The sequence below is a fragment of the Salvia miltiorrhiza genome, chromosome 7 (genome assembly GCF_028751815.1).
Source record: "Salvia miltiorrhiza cultivar Shanhuang (shh) chromosome 7, IMPLAD_Smil_shh, whole genome shotgun sequence".
In the NCBI taxonomy this organism is placed as follows: domain Eukaryota; kingdom Viridiplantae; phylum Streptophyta; class Magnoliopsida; order Lamiales; family Lamiaceae; genus Salvia; species Salvia miltiorrhiza.
Window position 1 is genome coordinate 29,265,400 of NC_080393.1, and position 6,000 is coordinate 29,271,399.

A 6,000-nucleotide genomic window follows, 5' to 3' on the forward strand; every position below is an offset into this window, starting at 1 on the left:
CCTAAACCCCGTTTTATAGGCTCATACGAGATTGTAGAAAGGATGAGCCCAATAACTTATTGGTTAGCGTTAGCGCTAAGCTTTGAGAATGTGCGTAACGTATCCCTTGTGTCGCGAAAAGAGAAGTATGTTTACGATTCAAAGCATATGATCCATAAGAACAACATTGTTATTAGTCAATATTTGAGTTACGAAGGAAGATCCAAATCTATCTTAGATCGGGAAGTTCAGGTACTAAGGACTAAGTCGATACCGATAGTAAGGGACCTATGAATATATCATGGTCAAGAATAGACTACGGTCTAACAGGAAAGTGAAGTACTCAGAGTTGTTTTCTGCGGTACAAATTTCGGGACGAAATTTCTTTTAAGGGGGATAGTATGTAATGACCCGACTTTTAATTGAGGATTTAAAATCTTCTAATGACTGATTAAGAATTTATTATGATAATTAGGATTCGGCATCCATTAATAAAATACGAACTTATATGAATTTGATGATTTATATACGTGATGATTTATTTTTATTTTTATTTCCAGTGGACGATACACTCAAAATATATTTTGAGTCCATTAATTTATTAATGAGGATTTAACATTGAAGTGTTAAATATGAATTTTTATTAATTACTAAAGTTGATCCATGTGGTTAGTTAATTTATTAAATTGACAAGCCCAAATGGATTTTATACCTCAATTAAGAATTAGTCTTGTATGTGTCAACGTATTTAAATGAGTTTGAAACCATATGATTAATGTATTAATCTCTTAGATATTTTGATGATTAAGATGGAACCATACTAAGCATACTGAAGAAATTCCACATTCATACTAAGCATGCTGAAGAAATTCCACAGTCATGCTAAGCATGCTGAAGAAGTCCACAATCATGCTAAGCATGCTGAAGAAATTCCACAGTCATGCTAAGCATGCTGAAGAAGTCCACGATCCTCATCCATCCAAGCCACCCCATTTTTCTTTTATAACCTACACCATTTTTCAGCCAATTCCCACCTCTCACATTCATCTACCATCTCTCTCGCAGCCAAGAAACGACACCACATCTTTCATCATTCAAGGTTTATATTCTAATTTATATATTATGATATCCTTCAATTGTATACATCAACTCCAGAACACCAACACATGCTCATTAACTCAGATTTACATATGCTTTGATAAATGAAGAAAATGAGTAGCAAATTCATAGATTTACAGTTACTAAATATGTACTTGTGAACTGAAGTTACAAGGAAAGAGTTAAAACTTTTATTTGAGCAATTACAGTATATGATTCTTGCACAAAGACCCTTTGTGTTGGCTGATTGCGTGTGTGAGTCGAGGTCAGGGGGAGGGCAGCCTCGGTGGCTCGTCGTCGCCGGCGGTTGACGGACGGCGACGGAGCCGCGGTGGCTTCCGATCTGCCAAAGAGAAGAAAGGAGATGAGTATTTCAGTTTTTATTTTAGAAAGGGGAAAAAGATGAGGAAAAAGAAAAAGAAAATGAGAATAGGGAGACCCGGGGGCTTACCTTTGTGAGACGGTGCTCGGCTCCTCACAGCGAATCCGACGACGAACGGCGGCGATGGAGGACGAAGAGACGGCGGCCTGGCTTGGACTCCGGCAGAGAGGGCGCATGCCCTGTTCCGATCTAGAGATCTAGAAACCGAGAGAGAGAATCAGGGCGGGCAGGCGGCGGCCGTGCTCTTCCACGGCCAGGCGATGGCCGTGAACACCCAAGGCGGCGGCGTGCGGCTGACTTCCGGCGAGACAGAGTGAGAGAGATAGAGGTGAAAGGAGAACAGAGAAACGAGAGGGAGAGAAGAGGAGACCGAGGGGGTGAGAGGGAGAGGCCGCGCCGCTCGCCGGCGGCGACGGCGGCGGAGGCGGCGGCGCCGGGCAGACGACCGAGGGAGAGAGAGACGCAGCTTCTTTGTGTGTGTGCTGAATGTGTTGTGTGTGTTTTTATTTTAGGGTTAGTATGATGGGTGGGCTTGGACATGATTTGGGCTGTTATTTAATTGCTGTTGGGCCGAGACTTGGGCCGATTTTAATAAGTGTTTGGGCCCTGATTTAATTAAAGGATTTGGGCTTCTTTAATTTAATTGTTTGAGCCTTATTCAAAGAAAAACATGATAGACTTAATTTATCTAATTAATTTGGGCTTATATCTATTTAAATTATTTGAGCTCTTAATTATTAATTTAAATTGAGCTTGATTAATTTAATTATATATTGACCTTTAAATTAATTATTTAAATGGAGTTCTTTTATTTCAAGTATTTTTACAAATGGACTTTAAAATAAAATATTTTGAGTTAAACTCTTATTTAATTTAATTCTTTTCAAATGACTTATTAATATGGATTATTTGAAAATGATTAAATTATTTTAAGTATGAGAAAGAATGATCTATGATGATTTAATTTGTCTATGTGATATTATATGAATTGTTATTAAATGACGGAATATTTAACTTGATGGCGTGAATAGAACGAGTTATGATTGATGCGCATGATGATGTTCAAAAAAATAGTTTCGAACCTAAATGATAGTTATGTGATAGATGTTTTGAGTTTAAGGTTTTGAACGAGACAAGATTAATATGGATGTTAGAACCCTAAAATCATTAAAGGAGATAGTTTAGTTTAGAGACCTATCTTCCTTTCTTACACGACTTTCTTCTCGAACTTATCGACTCTTCGTCAATAAAGGTCCAGACGGGAAGTGAAAGCTAAAGAAGGAGGTAACTCTACGCCCCTAGTGGGAACGAATAAGGTGGGCATTACTTTTACTATACGTATATAGAGATCCCCTGCGTGTCGTAGGCCTCTTATACGAATGAATGCATGAGATGATTTAACTGTTAATTTCAGTTTCATATATATATCAAATGAGTTTAAATGTTACGTTCAAGCAAGTTATTTCATGACAAAATCTTTGAGTTAAAGTTATTTCAAGTATTGTCTTGCCATAAAATGTTTAAATTTTAGTATGATATCTATCTGCTTTGGCTTTGCCAATGATGCAATCGAATTCGGGTCCTGAGCAGTTGATAGCTATCCTGCCAGGCTAGTGTACACCAGTGACCGTGAGTCATCTAGCGGGTTGGCCGGTCAAGTGACCGTGAGAGGTGGCCACCTCTCCGGCACACAGTTTCAGATATGATAGATTACAAAAGAACTTAGTCTGATCAGACGAACTTTAAGAATCACAAATGAACTTAGTAAGCTTGGGCATTTTTAGCGAAAAACTCCCTTGCTGTACTGATTATGATGGCATGACAATTTACAGTTTTGAAGCATGTATTTTTATACCTAGGCATACGTGCCCACTGAGTGCTTTTGTACTCAGCCCTGCATATGTTTTCTAAATGTGCAGGTTGAGCTGATGTGATGATGGTGCTGCAATGAGCGGAGTCTCCAGGGTTGTTAATAAATAGTTAACCTGTCTAGAATATGTCTTCATACATATGTCTAGCTACTTTCCGCTGCAAGATGTTGTTGATGTTATAGTATGTTATGTCATACTTTGAGTCTTAAGAGAATGGTTTCATATGATGTATAACTTGATTAATGATATTAATTAAGTTTTATGTTGTCTTTCATAGACTGTTCAAAAGAGTATTAATGAGTAAATACGATGATTTTTCTTAAGTTAAGTAAGATTTACGGTTTCAAATGATGCCCCTTTCTTTCCCCGCTTCTAAATCCCCTTCCCGAGTCATAACCCCGGTTAAGCCATCCTTAGGGATTGCGGGCTGTGACATTATTACTCCCTCCGTCTCATAAAAACATGAACAATTGGGAGTGGCACGGGTCTTAAGAAATATTAGTTGAAAATTATTGTGAGTGAAAAATGGATCTCACTTTATAAAGTGTTGTGAGAGTAATGAATTAATTAAGGAAAAATAGTGGTGGGCCATGATGATTTTTTGTGAATAATGAAGGATAAAAAGTAAGGAGGTAATGTACAAAAAAGAAAATGTTCATATTTTTGTGAGATATCTAAAAAGTGTTCATGTTTTTATGAGACAGGGGAGTATAAATTATCTTTCAGTTCAACACAATCTTTAATGCGTAATCTTGAGTATCGTTTTATCGATTGTGATGTAGCTTCTAGTTTGACACGCAAATCACTTTCATATATATATATATATATATATATATATATATATATATATATATATATATAGGGGAGGGCTACGGTAAAAACACTTCTTAAAATATAAATATAAACGTTTTTTAATGTACGAATTTTATCCAACAGGGTTACGAATTCATCAAACATGGTTACGAATTGTGAAAAATAATTTTTTGCTACCTTTGGGATTCGAACCCAGGACCACGAATTCATCCAACAGGGTTACGAATCAACCGTAGATCTTGATGATCTAAGTTCTGAAAATCATTTATATTTTATACACTTAAGAGTGTTTTTATTCTAGCCCTCCCCTATATATATATATATATATATATATATATATATATATATATATAGGGTCCAATTCAATGAAAAAGAAACCCTTAGACTAAGAAGAAAGAATAAATCTTGTACATTCATTCCAATTGATCCAACGCTGCATATTTAATTATGTATTGCTTTTTGATTGATATATATTGCAGTCAATTAATTAAAAAATCGAAAAGGACATATTGGTCATTCTTGATCAAACGTTTAAGGTAAGTTAAATTAATTATCGTATCCCTACTTTTTAGCAAAAATTGTAGAAGAATATCTCTTTAGCTATTTCAATGAATTATGCTTCTGTTCGTCGAAAACCTTCATTCTCATATTATTCACCGTTCGCCCTTTTTGCTGCGTCACAGTTGTTCGATTATACGAAATTGTCTACCATCTCGTATTTTCTGTGTACACTATATGGATCGCAGAGATGAAGAAGGTAATTTCCTGATCATATTTTGTGTAATTAAATATCGATTAAACTATAAACATATTATCCTGACGAAATCCATTGAAACCATTGTGAATCCATAATTATGATAGAGTTTTCTATTGCTGGGAAATATTATGAATCCATAATATTGTTCGATTCCTAGGAAGTTCAATAATATTGTTAAATAAAGTATGATGTTGTGGAACCAAATTCTTTTTTTCTTTTGATTCGTTTATATTCATTTGATTCAATCTGATTCATTGCTATTCCTTATTATCTTTTTTCGAACCAAATTATTTTCTTTTGTTGATTCATTGATATTCCTTATAGTATTGTTAATCGCATTTTATTCAGGTTCTTATGGTAATAATCATTCACTATTATCAAAAGTTATTTTTTAATATGGCTTTTTTTTTTAGATTCATTGAGTTTTCTGAATATAGGATTAAAGATTTTTGAGACTCTTATTTGAGGTTTCTAACGAATTTATTACAAATTTTTGTGTAGACAAATTCGTTTCGCCGGTGAATCATCCATATTGAACATTGTGTAAGATATTTTGTTATATATTCTATAGATTAGTGGTTTTGTTCTTAGCTTTATTAACTATGTTCGAAAATAATTGTAGGTTTATTTTTGTTATTATTTGATGTGAGTTTTTATGACTTGTTTTTTTTTCTTATGTTTATAAAAAGATACGAAGCTGCGACATGGCTGAGGAACCTGATCGGAGTAGTGGCGGCAAAAGATTTTCCAACCGAGCCTTCCGAGAAGGTGTCGAAGATCGATTATGTTCAGAGAATTGTGGAATTGTCTGTGTAATCTGATTGGATTTTTTATACGAGTTTTTTGACTCCAGATATTCTAATAAATTGTACTCTCCTTTTTTGTTATTTTTTATAAATGACAAACTTGAAAACTAACAGCATAAATCTCCATTTGGTTATAAGTTCATTAGAAATAACTAATAAGTTCATTCAAATTGTGAAATTCCAATGCACGAAAATGTTATGGAGATTGATGAGTTCAATAAGTTCATTAGAAATAACTAATAAGTTCATTCAAATTGTGAAATTTCAATGCACGAAAATGTTATGGAGATTGAT

General features: G+C 34.7%; 2 long non-coding RNA genes across 2 annotated transcripts; one reads left to right on the forward strand and one right to left on the reverse strand.

The window, feature by feature from the left end:
* Nucleotides 1-1,146: 1,146 nt before the first annotated feature.
* Nucleotides 1,147-1,798, reverse strand: LOC130995895 (uncharacterized). Its single transcript, XR_009092310.1, has 2 exons — nt 1,529-1,798; nt 1,147-1,420 (listed from the first exon to the last, which is right to left on the reverse strand). It is a non-coding gene; the product is annotated as an uncharacterized LOC130995895 (long non-coding RNA).
* A 3,585-nt stretch (nt 1,799-5,383) lies between these two features.
* LOC130995893 (uncharacterized) lies at nt 5,384-5,782 on the forward strand. Its single transcript, XR_009092308.1, has 2 exons — nt 5,384-5,443; nt 5,590-5,782. It is a non-coding gene; the product is annotated as an uncharacterized LOC130995893 (long non-coding RNA).
* The last annotated feature ends 218 nt before the right edge of the window (nt 5,783-6,000 follow it).